The sequence below is a fragment of the Sciurus carolinensis genome, chromosome 2 (assembly GCF_902686445.1).
Source record: "Sciurus carolinensis chromosome 2, mSciCar1.2, whole genome shotgun sequence".
In the NCBI taxonomy this organism is placed as follows: domain Eukaryota; kingdom Metazoa; phylum Chordata; class Mammalia; order Rodentia; family Sciuridae; genus Sciurus; species Sciurus carolinensis.
Genome location: NC_062214.1, coordinates 195,416,949 through 195,435,920, shown reverse-complemented (window position 1 = coordinate 195,435,920; position 18,972 = coordinate 195,416,949). Strand labels below are relative to the sequence as shown.

The 18,972-nt window shown below is 43.1% G+C and overlaps 1 protein-coding gene across 2 annotated transcripts in view; it reads right to left on the bottom strand.

Moving 5' to 3' along the window:
- Wdr25 (WD repeat domain 25) overlaps positions 1 to 18,972 on the bottom strand; it is a 134,887-nt gene that overhangs the window by 4,847 nt on the left and 111,068 nt on the right. The gene's annotated exons all lie outside the window — the stretch shown is intronic.

The window sequence follows — 18,972 nt, the reverse complement described above, 5'->3', positions numbered from 1 at the left end:
CAAGCTCCGGTGGGTGGGGGAGCCCCTGCTTCCCCAGCAGGCCAGTGCTGGTGGCTCCTGGGAGCTGTTCCATGAGGCCTCCCCTGTGAGAGCCTAACCCCAGCACAGCGTCCCCCCTGCTGCCACATGGGTGGGTCCAGGGCGGCACTAGCCTCTCCCAGCACATGGGCCCTTTGGGAGCAGCAGGTGTCCCATGAAGACACGCTGAAGAAGGGTCCAGGCCCTGCTCATGGCACCAAGGGCATGGTGATCCCCATCACACCGGTGTCATATTTTGTGAGAATGTTTGAAGATGTCACATAATTTCCAGCTCACAAAGTCTCGAACCACTGTCTCTGGAGGAGTACCAGTTATGCAGGGAGCAAGCATCCCCAAGACTGACCACAAAGCCAGACCTGCTGAGCACGCTTCAGCTCTGACGGCACGTTTCATCTTCTCATCATCCCCACCATATTTCACGCCACGCCTGCTGCACAGCCTGCAGTGGCTCTGGTTTTTCAGGGGGGCTTCTTGTACCCTCTGCTGCTCCTGGTCTGGGCAGCGGTGAGGCCGTGAAGATAAGAAGGCGCTCCGTTTAACGAACATGGAGACCGTGACTTCACACTGAATTTTGTCGTAACAGGTCACCACGGTGGAAGCAGTCAGGCCTCGGCACAGCACCAGCCACAGGGTTACCAGCTCCCAGGGTGCCACCAACTGGCTGCAGCACCAACACAACTCAGTCCCACCGGCCAGTAAATGAGCTGTCTTTACAAATTAAAAAATTGGAGTTCACACCTTTTAAATTTTTGACTTGTATTTTTTGTTTTCCTCTTTCAAATACATATGCTAAATCTCATTAAACGCAGCCCTCCACAGACTTCATTTAGACATAGGGACAGAAAGTGGAGACCCATACTCCAGGTGAGGCATACTGAGTTCAGGGAGGGAGGGACTGGCTCAAGGTCACATACCCAGAGTGTGGCAGATCCTCTCCCCACATTTTGGGCCCAAAATTCAGTTACCTACTGGCCAGTTCCTGGCTCTAAGTTCCTGGGGTCGAACTCCTGGGCAAAGGTAGGCAACAAACGACTGCTCTTCTCTGAGCCTCTTCAGAAGCAGCCTTCAGTTAGGGTGACTTCGAGGTGGGCCCCTGAAGCCCAAAGAGTGGTCAAGGAGCAGAAAAGAGGTCGCCCTGCAGACCCCTGAGTGCAGGACAGGAGGCAGGCTGCCCCAGCTTACGCTGCAGCAGCAGCAGCCCCTGCCTCTTCCACACACCAGCCTTCTACCAGGCACACCTGAGCCTCACGGAGGGGGTGCTGGGGAGCAGCGCCAAGCCCTGCCAGGGGCCCCAGGGCTGTGCCACTGCTGCAAGCTCTGCCCACCAGGTCCAGGAGGCCCTGGGAAGGGACTTCGCCCACATCACAATCCCAACATCTGTTCTGATGACCTGCACATCCCAGCTCCAAGAACAGCAGCACCCCCCTCAGAGTTACGATTTACTCTATCGAGACCGGAGGGAGCAGGCAAGGCTCTGTCAGGGTGGCTCTGGAATGCTCTCTCTACTGGCTCCAGGTCGAAAAGGGCAGCCCAGTCTCCCCTCAGCGACACCAGCACTGTGGGCTCCCCGAGACCTACATTTCCCTAGGCCAAGGCCGCCTTGCCCGCCTCTCTGCCCTCCCCCTTCTCCCAAAGCCTCTCCATCACCAAGCTTCAAGGAGGGAGCAGGGAGTCTAGAGATGACTGGGCACCAAATGCCAGGAGAGAAGTAAGCCTGGCCAACACATGTCCCTGGGTGTGGCCAGTGCACTAAGACATTTCTCCTCCACGGTGGACACAGAACAGCCCCCAGAACAAACCAGCCCATAGAAAACAGCTGTTGCCAGGCACCCATGGATGCTGGGCAACTCCCAGCTCGGTGCCAGAACCATGCCGTCCATGTGGCCTACCACCACAGCTCCCCACCAGCCTTGGCCCTTCAGGCCCTGCAGGGTGGACTAGAATGAATGCAGGAAGCTGAGAGCCCTTCAGGCCCTCGCCCAGAGGTGTGCGAAGGCCCTGAGGGGGCAAAACGCCTAGGAGCCAAGGCTCCTAGCTGTCCACAGAACTGCCCGAGTGACCCGCCCACACAACACCCGCCTCCCAAGACAAACCTCTATACGTTTCCCCAGAATGGACAGAAATGGCCCGACCCACGGGCTGTCATAAAAGTGAATGGCTGGGAAACAAGCGGTGTTATGGACGATCCCTGCCGATAACGTGGCTGTCAGTGGAAGGCTGGCCTTTGGAGTGATAATCAGGGAACATGACTGACTGCTTCATGCTGCTTGGTCCCTGGGAGACAGCAGAGGGACCGTTTGTATGTCTGGCTGGTGAGCTTTATGGCAACCTTGATGAGATGGCCAACTGGCCTCCCATCCTAGGGCACGAGTCTTTACTGCCTAGCCCATACTAGCTGGATCCAAAAGGGAGCCCCACGCAGACTCCTGGCAACCGCAGGTCCCATCAGCCAAGCAGGCACATGGCCTTGGGGAGAGTGGAGGGTGGACTATGATGCCTGCAGGGGTGAGGACAACCACCTGATGGCCCAAACACAAGGCTCGGCTTGGCCACCAGCTAACCTGGGCAGCACTGGGCTGCTGCTGACTCCCAGTGAGACTTGCTGTGCCTCCGTGGCTTCCCCGCCTGCAGCGCTCTGGGCACAGGTGTGGCTTCCGCCTGGAGCCCACAGCAACCACCACGTGCCACGAACGTCCCTTCCCTCTCCAGGCCCAGGGTCAAGTGCCCAGAAAGAGGAAGGCTGGGACAGTGCTCTGCACCCATGCCTGAAGCGCAAGACGAGGGGGCAGAGATGCTGCTCTGGGTGCCTCAGGACCCTGGGCTCCCTTCTGCCAGCCCCACAACGGGACTGCGTGTTCTTGGACAGATGCTTTGCTGCCTGCCCTCTAAGGCACGCTTGGCAGGCATCAGTAAGATGTGCTAAATTAACTGCTGGATAAACGAATGAGTGAAAGGAGAGTAACTTAAAATACACCAACCTGAAGGCCTATGGCCCCCAGTAATACCCTGGCAGCCTGGCTGTGGCAACTCACATGGAGCCTCTGCTGCTGGCTCCAAGACCCCTGAGGGAGACAGCAGTCACTCACAGGTCCCTCGAATCAGAGTGGGCCAAGGAAAGCTGCTCCAAGACCCAGAAGCTTCTCCCAGGGGGTGGGAGAAGAGCAGAGGACTGTGTACACAGCACCGCATCATTGTGAGAGCTAGGTGGAGGGACTCTCTCAGATGAACAGAGACAGAGAGCCAAGTGGGAGGGCACGAGGGCTTAGGCAGACGCTGTGGGACCACTGATGGCCTATTACTAGCTATGTGACTTTGGGTAAGTAAACTGCCTCTCTGTTCTTCAGTCGCCTACCTCTAGGGTGGGACAACAACCGACCTCCAGCTTAACAAAGGCAGCATAGGTATGCCCAGCAGAGCACACGGAACGCAGCAGAAGCTCATGAACCTTCTCTATGGAGCTGGCCAGGAGCTAGCATCCCAGAATGGAGCTGAGAGTTCTTGGGCAGGTCCCTTCTCCCCAGACTTCCATTCCCTTTCCCTGAAGGTAAGTCTTTGGTCTCTTCCAACACGTGGCTGCAGGCAACCCTCACTGAAGCCCACCCGGAGGGCAGGCACAGGCCCACTTCCAGGGCTTACATTCACACAAGGAGCCAACACACAGGATGGTGACTGTCAGGAGTGCCCAGTTGACACGTTTTAAACAGGAATACAAATTTACATGTTAAAAAAAAAAACAACATTAAAAATGGGAGAAAACATGGATGAATTTCCCTAGAACCTGGAACTTGGAAGAACTTCCTCAGCTATGACTTCGAAACCACAAGCAGGAAGAGAAAACATGGGTAAACTTGCCTACATAAAAATAGTAATGAAAAAAAAGGAGAAAACAACACTTTTGGCTGGCAGAAAACAAATGAATAAATAACAAAAATGTAACATAAGAGGGGAGGGAGTCGTGGCACAGTGGTGGAGCGCTTGCCTGGACTGTGCACCAAATAAAATAAATACATAACAAAAACGTTTATCAATATCTAAAAAAGTGTTTTTTTTTATAAAAAGTAAAGTAAGACAAATGGAAGGAGTATTCACAACTTCCAGTGGAGCCAAAGGTCACCAATGGTAATGCAGCGACTGTTTCTAAAACCAGATGACAGGGACCAAGAGCTCTGTAGAAAATGGGCAGCAACCAGACACCACGCCTCGCCAGTCTCTCAGGCAAGACACTAAGGTCTGCCAATGCACCCACAGGTGGCTGGGGCTGGGCTCCAGCCTGCCGCTGCCAGAAGCACTTGTAGCAAAGGCACTCCTGCATGGCTCCCAGCAGCAGGCGTGACCACAACCCCACTTCTAAGCACGGAGCCCAGAGTCACACGAGGCCACGGAAAGCAGCATGGCCTGTGAAAATAAAGAACCGACACAGCCCAGTGTCCATCCAACAAGGAAGGCTGGACGCCTGCGGTCCGTCCAGGTCTGGAAGGCGGGCACCGGCCAGGCGGGAGGGACGGTGTGTGGCAGGCGGGCGGCAGGAGCGCATGTGTGCTGCCAGGGAAGTTTCTATTTACCTACTTACTCACTGCAAGGCTGGGCTGGACCCAGGTCCTCATGCATGCCAGGCAAGCACGCTAACACTGGGCCACACCCCAGCTAACTACACCGAAAGCAGAGGAAAGATAATCCAGAAACAAAAACGAGTAAATAAAAAATCTCTCTAGAGGGGAGAGAACAGAATGGGAGAGACAGGATTATAGGTAAACTTTCATTATTTCCCTTGTTTTGAAGATATGACGTTTAAGAACAAAGGTCACAGATTTTTTTTTTCCCTATAAAGGGCCAGACCACAATACTTTAGGGGGCCACATAAAGACACTGCTGAATGGTGTGTGTATGTGTTAAAGCTGGTTAAAATGGAAAAACTATTCTGCACTCAAGAGCCATGTAAAAATAGCTCATAGGCCAAACAGGACCCATGAGATGTAGTATGCCAAATCTTTCTCTAGACTCATGCACATATTTTATTAAATTAACTTAAAAAGCAATCTATAAAATGTGAAAGCAAAATTAAGCAAATGAAATTAACCAAATATTGATTTGGCAGGTTAACCACACAAATAGTTTTCCTTTTAAGAAACTTTAAAAGCACAGCAATATAATGAGATAGGCTTAGTTGAATATACATTAAAAGAAAACCAGTAATTTGATAGGAGACCCTAAATGAATACTCACTGTGAACAGAAAGAATAATAAGAAAGTTTAAACTGTTCTCATTCATTTATTGTTAGTGCCAATATATATGCTTCCAAATTGTGTTAAGAGAGATGGAAATAAAATTTTTCAGCGAAAAAGAATTTAAAAATATAAAAAACAAAGCAAAATAAAAATTCTGGAATCTAAAATTTGAGTTGAAAAAAAATCAGCATAAACAACAATGTATTTTGTCTTAAAAAAAAACTATGTCCTAGCTGTGTGCACAGAAGGCCACAGAAACAATGAGCAGCCTCAGCACTCAGAGGATGGCCTCCACACCCAGCTATCATCACCAGCAGTGACATGAATGACAGACCAGGACATTAAAAGTCATTCTAACTCCAGAACACAGGTCTACGAAGGTAGATGAGAGATTGGTCATGGTACATAGAGACACGGAAGAAACATAAAAAAGGACTCAAATTGAACTTCCAGAGATGAAATGGGCCAAGTGTGAGATGAAAAAGACTTTTGATGGAATTAATAGCAGACGAGACACTGCAAAAGAAAACGAGTGGACTAGAAGACGCTGCAATCAAAGCTACCTAGCAAGTTCCAGGAAGAAAGAAAGAATATCTAAACGTGAACAGAATCTAACATTGACCTGACGTGGAGTAAACCCCCAATGGCCTCTCTCCCTTTCCCTTCCCTCCAAGTATTTCCCTCTTCCTCCAAATATTAATTAACATTTGTCCAAATTTGGCAAAACTCATAAATTTAGAGAGTCAAAAAACTGTGCAACCACAAAGAAGAAAATTCAAAGAAAACCAAGTCCTGGCACATCACGACCAAATGGCTGAAACCCTTTTAAAAAATACCAAAAGCACTCAAGGAAAAAAAATGAAGAATTACATGTAAAACAACTTGAAATACTATATATTTCTCTTTCAAGACTATGGAGGCCAGAAGACATTGGAACACTGAAAAGAGTCAAAGAAAGGAGTGTCAACCAGCATTGTACAGACAGCAAAAACATCCCTTAGGAAAATAAACGTTTAAGAGTGGAAAAAAACTAAGTGAACTTGTCTTCAGCAGAACTGCTCACCAAAAACCAATGCTCAGGGAAGCTCTTCTGGTGGAAGGGACACTGCCAGAAGAACATGGCACTTCTGGGATGAAGGAGAGCAACAACAATGGCAAACAACTGGGAAAATAGTTTTAGAACTTATCCTCTCTCCCTAAGTTATTTGAAATATGTATGACTATCAAAAATAAGTTATAAATCATCTGGGTGGGAGATCTTTATGTAAACATTTCCATATCATAACTATACATAAAGGGTAGAGGGTAAAAAATCCATCTGATTAGAAAATTTTTATGCTTTACTTAAAGAGATAAAATATTAAAATACGTAGAATTGTGAAAAATTAGGAATGCATATTAAGATCCTTAGAGCAATCACCTAAACATATACTACTAAAAACCAAAATGCTAATAGATAAACTAATAAATTACTCAACTTCATGTCACTGCAATGAAATATCTAACAAAGACTATTTGTAAAGTAAAGAGAGGTTTGTTTTATCTCATGGTTCTGAAGATTCAAGTCCCAGGTTGGGCAGTCCACTGGACTGGGCCTCTAGAAGGGTAGCAGAGGAGGGCAGGAGTGTGCTTGAGCGAGAGAGTGCTCACTTTACAAGTCAGGGAGAGGAGAGACCTGGGTCCTGTAACCCCTCCCAAGGGCCCAGTCCTGACCTAAGGCCTTCCACAGGCCCTGCCTCCTCATGTCCACTGTACCCCCAACAGTGCCACCCCAGGCACCAAGCCTTTACATGGGCACGATTGGGGGACATTCGTTTACACCATGGCATATGATACAATAAAAAATGTTGAAATCATCCAAAGGAGACAGAAAAAAGGGAAGGGAAATAAAAACAGTAGACAGAGTTAAAAAAAATAATAATAAAATGGTAGGCCCAAGTTCAACCATATCAGTAATTATGTTAAATATAAATTTTCTAAAACCACCAATGTGAAGACTCAAACTGGATTTCAATTTTTTCAAACAAGACACAACAAAGACAGGTGCAGTAGTGTGTGCCTATCGCCCTAGATGCTAGGGAAATTGAGGCAGGAGAGTCACCTGAGCCCAGAAATCTGAAGCCAGCCTGGGCAACAAAGTGAGAATCTGTTTAAGTATAGTGAAATAAATCAGAGGTAAAAGGACCAAAAAATACCTCAAGCAAGTAAAAGCTAGAGAGGTTGATAGTAAAATCAGTCAAAGTAGACTTCAGAGCAGGTCACACTGCCAGGAGTACAAGTTATCATGAAAAGATAAAAATGTCAACTTAACTAGAAGACGAAACAATCCCAAATATGTATACACCTAACAACAGACTTTCAAAACACACGATCGAAACCTGATGGAACCGAAAGTAGATATTCACACTCTTTTCCCTGGAACATATAACATCAATAGTGGCCGGTGAATTGTTCATATGAGGAAACTACACAAGCTCAGGGAAGAAGCCGGGAAGGAATACAAAACAACTTCACGGTGTTACTCAGAGCTCGGAATTGTCCATGTTCCCCTTGTCAGAGGGCGAAACTCTCGTAATGCACAGGACACTGGTACATCGCCGTCAGACATGAGGCCAAATTCCCTCTAGCATAATGGCTGTTTGGATTCCACCAAAGAAAGCTTAAAATTCTCAAAAAGAGCAAATTGTTTCCAAGCAATACAACATACAACTGGATCCAAGAATAAAATCTCAAGAACGTGTAAAGGAAGAGCCAAATCTTGAGCACCCAACAGGTAAAATTAACCATGTCAGACATCCAATCAAGAATGAGCAGACCTGCTTATCAGTGAAATCATCCATCCTTTGGTTTTTTGAGATTGGCTTATCTCACTTAGCATGATATTCTCCTATTTCATCCATTTGCCTGCAAATGTCATAATTTTATTATTCTTTATGGCTGAGTAATATTCCATTGTGTGTGTGTGTATACACACACACACACACACACACACACACATATATATATATATATACCACAGTTTCTATCCATTCATCAATTGAAGGACATCTAGGTTGGTTCCACAATCTGGCTATTGTGAATTGAGCAGCTATGAACATTGATGTGGCTGCATCTCTGTAGTATGCTGATTTTAAGTCCTTTGTTTACAATAAAAATGATTTAAAAAAAAAAAGAAAGAAAGAAAGAGCAGACCTAGAAAGAAGCAGGGAAGTGCCACCTGTGGTGAAGGAAATCCATCAGTAGAGACGCAGGGGTGATCAGGTGACAGAATGAATAGAAAATAACAACAGAACCATTTAGATGACCTACAGTGGGGCCAAGAAGACAGAGGAAAGCAGGATGTTAAAGCTGGTCACGGGTAGATATTTGGGAAAGACCCAAATCAAACACACAGAAATGAAATGAAGCAATGTCTGCTAATTAGAGCAGATTAGCTGCCATGTGAGGAGTAACTGGTACTCCTGAAGACTCAGGGATGAACACCAACCAGGGTGCTGTGGAACAAATCCAAAACTCCTAACGAGAAATGTGACTGGAAAGGGGGTAGGTGGAGCTGGAGGACACAAAAAGAAATGCCAATCAAGAAAATGCCAAACATGATAAAAACCATAAATACAGATATAAAAGGAATCCATAATAAGCCTACAACATAGAGAAAACTATACCAAGGCACGTCACTTAGATCACTCGAAACTAATAACCAAAAAAAAAACTTAAAAGGAAACAAAGAAAAAGATAAATTCAGAGAAACAAACACAAGAATGACAGCTGATTTCCCATCAGAAACCAGGAAAGCTAGAGACAGTAAAGCAACATGTTTAAAGTATTGGGGGGAAATTCTTGACCTACCTCCTTTACCCACTGTAAATATGTCTCAGACCCCCCCCCAAAAAAAGTTTGTTTATTTTTCAGATAAATAAAGCTAATTTTTAAGAAAAGGACAAAAACACATGGAATGATAGAAGAGGTCCTTAAGGCACAAAGAAAACCACAGCAGATCAGACTGAAAAGCAATGAGAATAGTAAGGAAATAAATAATACTTTATCAAAATATTTTGAAGTGATGAGCTATTTCTGGCACAAATAATAATGTACTATAGCACATGTAAAAAGTAAAAAGCACACCAACCACCACATGCAGGCCCCAAGGGGAGAAACTGCAATCTGTGCACTGTTTAAAGAGTCTTATGGAAGAGGAGACAGAATGTGACTTGAAGGTAAACACCCACTAAAAACAGCCACAACAACACGAAGTCACAGAGAGTAAAGTTAAAAAAAAAAAAAAAAAAAGACGAAATCACTAAAATACTAAGTTAATCTAGGAGAAGGAAAGGTAAAATAATAGACTGAACAGATTAGTGAACACAACAATTTAAGGTTTAAAGTCAACCACATCAATAATCACATTAAAGTAGGATAAACACCTTTGTTCAAAGGAGACTGTTAGACATGATCAAAATTAGGAAGCAAGACCTAGCTGCATGCTGCCTAAAATAAACCCACTTTAAATATAAAGACTCAAGTAGATTAAAAGTTAAAAGGAACCCATGCAAATAACAATCAAGGAATGCTTATGTTAATAATAGGCAAAATAGATTTCAGAGTAAAGACTATTACAAGGGATAACGACAGTCTTTTCACAATGATAAAAGAGTTAATTCACAACAGTCCAAATGTAGAAACAGATGTTTACTGACTGACTAATGGAGGAACAAAATGGAATGTGTTCACCCATGGAAAGGAGTGAAGAATTATGCCTGCTGCAGCAAAGATGGCAGGAGCGCCGCGCCCCTCCGGAGGACCGCCTGGACCACAGGTTCACCTGCATGCATCAGTAAGAACGGGCCGAGCCCAGGACTGTAGGAGGAGGTATGGGGCATGACTGTTAGTGGGCTCCGAGTTGTTTTAGGGTTAATGGAAGTGTTTTGGGATTGGGCAGTGATGATGTTTGCACGACTGTGAATATACTGAACACATGCACTGTGCTTCAATGCGCAAATTGTATGGAAATCATTTCTCAATAAAACTGTTATTAAAGTTTTGTTAAAAATTGGGAAAAAAAGAGTCAATTCAATTGTTATGGACACGGTTAACAATCCTAAATGTTTATGCAGCTAATAAAAGACCTTTGAAATAAATCCAGGAAAACCAATAAACTGGAAAAGGAAATAGGTCCGCTCTTTATAGTCAGAAATTTCAACTAGCTCATCTTAGCTTCTGCTGCTATAACAAAATACTTTAGATGGGATAGTGATAAATAATAAAAAAAAAATATTTCTCTCTGGGCCAGGGTTATGGCTCAGTGGTAGAGCACTTGCCTAGCACAAGGCGTTACATAGGCTAGGAATTATTCATTTCTCCCTAGTCAGAGGGGAAAACTTGTAATACACAGGACAACAGGTACAGTACTGTTAGTGTATACAAATCAGAAGGAGAAAGGGTATGGAAAGATTTGAATATCATTATCAACGAACTTGATAGGATTATTCACAGACCACTGCACCCAACAGCAGAACACACAATGCACACAGAACATTTATCAAGAACACTGAAAAAGTACCAATAATTTTAAAAGACTCAAACATATGTATATGTTCTGTGACCACAACAGAATTAAATTAGAAATGAATAACAAAGATATTTGGAAAATTCTCAAATGTTTGGAATCAAAATAGCACACTTTAATCTACAAATCAAGAATAAATGAAAAAGGAAATACTTTGAAATATTTCTATTTCAAAATAGAAAGTATTTTGAAATGAAAGAAAGTGGAAACATTATATCAACAGTTGTACAATACATAGAAAAAAGTTAATAGCTCCAATTAAATAGTGAAAGAATACAGTTGAACTCAAAACAATGAGCTCAACTTTCACTTAAACAAGAAAAAGAAAATAAAACCAAACTCCACATTTAAGAAGAAAGGAAATAATTAAGACAGGAAAATCAGTGCCTTTTTTAAAAAGAAAAGAAATAGAGAAAAACTAATGAAACCAAAATCTGATACTTTGAAAGTACTGATAAAATTTGTAATCCTTTAGCTGGACTGATGGGGAAAACAGAAGAGACACAAGTCACCAACATCAGAAGTGAGTGGAATGAAGTGACAGCCCACAGATTACACAGACAAAAGATAATATCATACTAAACGTTATGCTAAAAATGGAGAAATACTTAAAAGACAAACACCAGAAGTCAATCAAAAATAAACAGAAAATGGAATAGTCCTATATGCTAAACAAATTTTATTTAAAGTTTCAAACCTTCCCAAAAAGAAAATTTCAGGCCAAGATGATCCAGTCAATCCTAGCAAGCAAATATCCGCGGAAGAAATAATGCCAATTTTACACAAACCCTTCCAGAAAACTGATAAAGAAAGAAACATTTTCCAATTCATTCTATGAAGCCAGAATTATTCTGATACCAAACCCATATGAAGATATTACAAGAAAAAATTCAGATCAGTAATCCTCATGAACATGGATGCAAACATTCAAATACAACTGTAGATGACAGAATTCCAAATTATGAAAAGGGGTTACCACAACTCAGGAGGTGGAGGCAGAAGGAGGGTCTAAGTGAGGTCAGCCTGGGCAACATAATTAGACCAGATCCAAAAAAGGTAGGGGAGGATCCCATGATCAACAGAGTTCACCCCAGGAAATTCACCATATTAACAGAATAAGAAAGAAAAGCCATATGATACTTCAAAAGAGATTTAAAAAGGCATTTGACATAATCTAATAATCATTCATGGGGAAAAAACTCACAGCAAATTAGTAATGAAAGGGAGTATTCTCAAATTCACATGAACATCTACAAAACAAGTATAATTAACATCATAGGTGATTGTGAAAAAGAATGGATACTTGCCCTCTAAAATCAAAAATAAGGGGCTGGGGAGATAGCTCAGCTGGTAGAGTGCTTGCCTTGCAAGCACAAGACCCTGAGTTCAATCCCCAGTACCGCAAAATAAAAGGCAAAATCATTTTTAACACTTCTAGACCACACTGTTTTAGAGGTTTGAGCCAGTGCAATAAGGAAAATAGGAAGGAAGAAAATATATAGAGATAAATAAATAAATAAATACCATTCACATTGGAAAAGATGAATTAAAACTGCCTTTCGTCACAGATGACAAGATCATCTAGCCAAGATAATCAAACAGAATCTATAGAGAAGCAACCGGAACTAATGAGTTAAGCACAGTTGCAAAATTCAAGTGAATATCAAATGCCCATTGTTTTTTCTTTACTAACAAACATTTTTAAATTGGAATTTAAAATTATCACTTACAATAGCACCAAAAGCTTAAATACATATGGATAAATCTGATGAAAATTCTAAAAGACCTGTGTTATCAAAACAAAAAAGCATCAGTGACAGAAATGTAAGATTTAAATAAATGGAGAAATATACTATGCTCATGGATTGGGAAGATTTAAAACTGTTATGAGTTCAACTCTAGTTGTTTTAGAAATTTTCAAAGTGATTGTGAAAGTGAAATGTAAAAACAAACAAAAAACAAACCTAAAGTAGTCAAAATAGCTTTGAAAAAGAACAAAATTAGAACACTTACACAGCTGATTTGAAAACTCATTATAAGAATACCATAATGAAAATATTGGTATAAAGGTAGCCAAAGAAATCAATGGAACATAAGAGAGGACAAAAATAGGCCTACACATATTTAGTCAATTGATTTTCCATGGATATTATTTTCAATAAATGTCTCAGGAATATTGAACACCTATAGTCAAAAACATGAAGCTTCTCCATCTATATCTTACACCATTACAAAAATTATTACTAAGTGAATCACAGACTTTAATATAAAGCACAAAACCTTGCAATTTCTAGAAGTAAAACAGGAGTAATAAAAACAGGGTGATCGATATAGTACTTGTATTACTTATGTTATGTGGTAAGATAAATTTGTCAAACATTATACTTCAAATATGTGTTTTCTGTAATATTAATTGTACTTCCATAAAAATATAAAAATAAAGAGTAGAATATGGCAAAAATGAAGGCAAAATGAATATCTTCTTGATAAACAAAAACTGAAGGATTCACTACCATCAAACTTATACCACAAGAAAAGCTAAAGGAAGTTCTTCAGACTAGAGAATTATGGCATTGGTGTGGTATTCAGACAGACAGGAAGGAATAAAGCCCCTATAGCCACTAAAAAGATTTTTTTTTTTTCAATGAACGCTTAGAACAATTTTAGGGCAATAAATTTGACAATTTAGATGAAATGGAAAAATTCCTTGAAAGAAAAAAAGATACAAAAACAAATGAAGAAAAACATAATAGCCCTATATATACTGGGTGTGTGTGTGTGTGTGTGTGTGTGATGAAACTCCTTCCTATAAAGAAAACTTTGGATCCAGATGTCTTCACTGGTGCGTTCTATCTAGCATTTAAGGAAAAAATAACACCAATCCCACACAAATATTCAGAAAATACAAATACAGAACATTCTCAATTCACTTTTTAAAAATATTTTATTAGTTGTTAATGAACCTTTATTTATTAGTATGTGGTGCTGAGAATCAAACCCAATGCCTCACACATGCTAGGCAAGTGCTCTACCACTGAGCCATAATCCTAGCCCCTCAATTCACTTTTTTGAAGTCAGTATTTATCTTACATCAAAACCAAAGAACACAAGGAGTAAAATATAAGCTATAATCTCCATAGATATAAAACTCTTTTACCAGATTATTAGTGACTTGAATTAAGTCTTTTTAAAGGAAATGCATAGTTTAACATTTTTAAAAATCATTGTAATTCAACATGTTAACAGAAAACAGGAAAAATGTAGATGCAGTAAATCATTTCACAAAATTAAACATCAATATATCATTAAAATGTTCTGAAAACTAAGAATATAAGATAATTTTCTTAACCTAACTTAGGACATCTTTAAACATAATTAATGGTAAAAGTCCCATTAGATGAGAAACAAAACAATTCTATTTAGTACTGTACTGAAGGGTCTAGTCATTGTGACACAGCAAGAAAATGAAGTAGCTGCATATACATTGAAAAGAAAACTGTAAAACTGTATTAGTCATAGACACATGATCATAAAAATGGAAATTCCTAAATAGTATATGAAAAAAATCTATGGTGACTAAGAAGAGAATTTGGTCACATGATACACAAAGTAAGAAACAGTATTATTTCTACATACTAAACAAAAAAGTGAAAAATTAAATAAAAAATAAAATTCCTCACATTAAATACCCAAAAACATGAAATATGTAGGAATAAATTTAATATAATACATGTAGTATCTGAACACTGGAAACTACAAAACATTACTGAGAGAAACTAAAGATCCAAAAACATGGAGATGTACTGTGCTCATGGATCATGAGACCCAACACTGTTGAGATGCCCACTGTTCCCAGAATGACCTGCAGACTGGACACAGTCCTAATCTAAACACCAGCAGTCTTTTTTTTTTTTTTTTTTTTGTAGAAGATAAGTTGACTGTAAAGTCTAAGTAGGGAAGTAGAAAACCTGGAATTACTGGAAGAATCTTGAAAAAGAAAAACAAAATCAGGGGGCTTACACTTCCCAATTTCAAGAATTATAAAGCTAAGGTTACCTAGAGAGGACAGTACTGATAAAATGCCAAACATGTTGGTCAACAGAACGAAACTGAGAGACCAGAAGGAGATGCACAAATTTTGTTTTCCACCAAAGCTCCAAAAACCATCTAATGGGGAATGGAAAGTCTTTCAACAAATGGTGCTTAAAACATCTTAGTAGTCTACATGGCAACATAAATAAATGACCATCGGTCTCACCTTATACCACACACAAGAATCAAATGAAAATGAACCACAGATCTGAACGCATAAGCAAAAACCACGAAAGCTCTAGAGGAAAATACAGGAGAAAATCTTCACGGCTTTAGATATGCAAAGATTTCTTAGAATACAAAATGCTAGGGAACATAAGAAAATAATTCCAAAATGTGTAAAGACTCTCAGAATCCAACAAGGATAAAATCAAACAGGCAAAAGATACCCAAGTCAGTTGTGAAGAGGCCAACGGGGCAGGCATCAAGCAGTGTGGACATGCTGCACAGTGAGATGCCCAAGACTTCACCAAGTCACTCAGAATGACTGGCAACTTAGAACTCATGTGTTGTTTATTTCTGGGACACTGGGAAGTGAATCCCTAGATGGGGGGACCACTCACAAACAACAATAGGGATGAGCACCCATCTGACCCCCAGAGCTACAAGCTCCCCAGGTGCCGGTCAGGCAGCCGCAGTGTCAGCAGTTGCTGGATGAAGCAGTTCCCACACATACAGGGAACAGAAGAATGTGTTAAATGACACCACAGGGGTACAATCAGGAAAATGGAGCAGAAGCAACTGGTTTATTACCCAATAAATAAGTTACAAGGAAAACAAAGTAGGCCAGAAGCCCATAGATTAAACAAGACTTAGGAGACTTATCGACCAACTGTTTGGATCCTGAGTTGAACAAGGAGACTGTATAAAGAAAATCAAGAGGCAACCAGGGAAATCTGAACACAGAATTGGATATTTGATAGTATTAAGGAATTAGTGCTCAATTGTTAGAAGGGATAATGGCATTATAATAAGTTCTAAATCCTTAACTTTCAAAGAAACAAAAGGGTTTACCATGAAATGATGGATTTCTGGAATCTGCTTCCAAAGAATCCAGTGGGGGCGGCGGATGCAGGGGAAAGGCCAGCGTCCAGGTGGCTGCTGAACCAGTGCCGGCTGCGTGGAAGTTCATGAACAGTCAGTCTCTCTACTCTGGTACATATTTAAATGTTTCAATAATAAAAAGTTTCTTTCAAGTGCTCTGTGGGGAGGAATTAGCTCCACAAATGTTAATTCTTCTTCTTATTAGCTGGGCCTGAAATAACAGGCGGAGCGGGGACCAGCTGAGACCCAGCAGCGGGCGCCCGGCAGCTGCAGCCCCTGCGTCCGGCCCACGGTCCGGGCCGGTCCAGCCGTCTTCAGGGGCTGGGGCCCACGTCGCCTTGCGTAAGTGAAACCCGGGAGCTCGGCGGTCTCTTACCTAGGTGCCGCTGGTTTCTATAGAAACCACCGGAGAAATGATATTTCAGAGAGCACGGAGCGCTCCGCAGGCGCCGCGGCTTTGTTCACACTTGCCCGTCAGCATCCGAGACCCAGCTATCAAAGCGGCCCTCGCGGCTCACTTTTAAAATAGGTACAGCTCGTTATAAAGCACCTGCTCTCAAATGTTTCCAAGGAAACAGAGGCCCCAAGACACCCCTCTCTAAATTCATTAGCATTTAACACTCCTTAATGAGGCTTAAAGATGGTGTGCTTTAATAACCATATGCTGGGGGACACCCTTCCTCTCAGTCAGGTGTAACTGATGGGCAGCTCAGGCACCCCAGGACCAGCTTTAAAGCAACACTGGGAGCAGCCTGGGGAGGTTTCTGTGGCCAAAGCCTCTTTGGGGCATTCAGCCCTGGGTCACAACCTATAAATGGCCTGGGAAGAAGCCATGTATTAACCAGCTAGGACCACCTAGCTGGTGGACTGTTCATGAACTTCCTAACCCTCCTGAGTGTGTGCACCCACGCCAAGCACACACACACACCTACACCTGCATGTCCTCTGTCCACAGACTCCTGTGCATCCTGCAAAACCCTGTGCCAGTCAAGCCTCCACTGCACCAAGCAGAACCATCAGCTGCTCCTCTGGAGCCTTTCCCCACCTCCAGAGTAGAGTAGCTGTGGTCGCCTGTACCCGATCCACACTGAGTCCAGGCAGGAAGAAGAGTCACTTTCCTCCACCTTCAGGCCACATGACCACCCAGCAGGCCAGGAGCTCAGTCTGCTCACGGCATGAGGCCTCAGAGGACCTTTCCAGCTTAAGGCAGGGCTCTGCTCCACACAGGCCAAGTCACAGAGACCAGCCCCTCCCTGACAGGTATACACCAAGGACCAGAACACCGACACCAAACTCGAGGGGCTCACAAGGGCCACCAGGGGAGAGACTGTGAAAACTGCCCCTCAGATAGCTCAGAGGAGCAGGATGTCCAGCCAAGAGCAGTGCAGGAGGGCATGGCTGGGGTGGTGAAGGGTATCTTCCTGTACCTCCTGGGAACTATCTGGGGTCATGCCTGAAGCAGCACTCTGGGACAAGCAGAAGCAGAATGTATCCCCCAAGAACAGACTTCCCAGGTGTGAGCCCCCACAACACAGCCTAGGAGCTGTCCTGGTGGGCCAGTCACAGGGCCTGGGAGGTACATAGGAAGGTATGCCAAGAGAAGCAGCCAATGTCATCTCACTGTCCAGAAGAGTCCGGGAAATCCCCAGCCCATCCCACCACCACCCTTGGTGGGTCCTGCCTTTGAAGGTATTCACTGGCTAGTTTTCCACGTGCAGATTACAGAACCCTGGACAGTTCCTAGGGCGTCCTGGGCTGGGGTTCCCACGGTGACATCTAAGTTCCCACTTCAGGATCTTCCCCTGAATTTTGAGCACCCACACTTACTCAGCAATAATTAATTCAGTTCTCTCTTAAAAATTAATCAAAGATACGGGAGACTGTACATCTGAGCTTCTGATCAGCCTGTGTTATGATAACCTATGTCATCACACAGGGTCAGAACAGCTTCAGCTGACAGCACAGACACTTAATTAACATTTTGATCAGGTAGATGCCAGGCTGGGGAGAGTACATATCCACTCAGCTTTTAGGAAAACTGAAGACAGCTCATGATAGCCACTCACTGTGACCCTGGTGTGCTCATTATTAAAAAAAAAAAAAAAAAAAAAAAATTGAGACAGCAAGTAGCATTTAGTGAACACTTACTATGTGCTGTGCACCCTGCTAGGTGCTTTATATGTGACCACTTTGGGAAGTGGAGATTACCATGTCTGCTGAGGACGCTAAGATTCAGAGAGGTGAAGTGCCCTGCCCAGGATCACACAGCCAGCTGGAGGCATTGCCACTGTAGCATTAAAACTGCAACCTGACATTTGCACCTGATCCCTCCATGCTGTTCTCCTCACCAGGCTGCCTAGCATGAAGCAGAGTAGCTGCTCAATTGGTGCTTGCTAAATCTGAATCAAATGTGAATATACCACAGAGAAATTGACACATCAGAGACTGCGATGTTAAATTCTGGATACAGAACACAAGGGAAAGGGAGAAAAGCAGAAATAGACAATTACACATGTATCTATGTTGCTGATCCTCTCAAGTGAAAAATTGGTTTTCCTCACTTTACAATGGTGCCATGAATTAAAATTGGGTTCTAACAAAGCAGTCCCCTCAGCAGACCAGCCCTGGAGAGCCCAGACCCTGTGCACACATACATGCCAGCCCCTTGTCCTAGCACCCCAACCCTCAAACAGCAATGTAGGAAAATGCACAGGAGCTCCACGCTACTCTGGGCAGGAGAAAAGGAGGGTGTAGGCCTGCATGACTGAGCCAGCCTCAAAACTGTGGGGCCCCCAAGTCCCAGCCCCTACCTAGCCCAGCCACTCTCGAGGGCCATGAGGGGAGGACTCTGTCTCTCTAATGAGGCATAGGGTCAACAGGGACCAAGGAGTCCACTTCATGGTGCACCTGGTCTGGGCCACAGGTATACCCTGTACCCAGCTCAGCTTCAACTGACTGTTACCCTGGTCCTGCTTTTCTGTCCTCCGAAGCCAGGGCACCTGTCA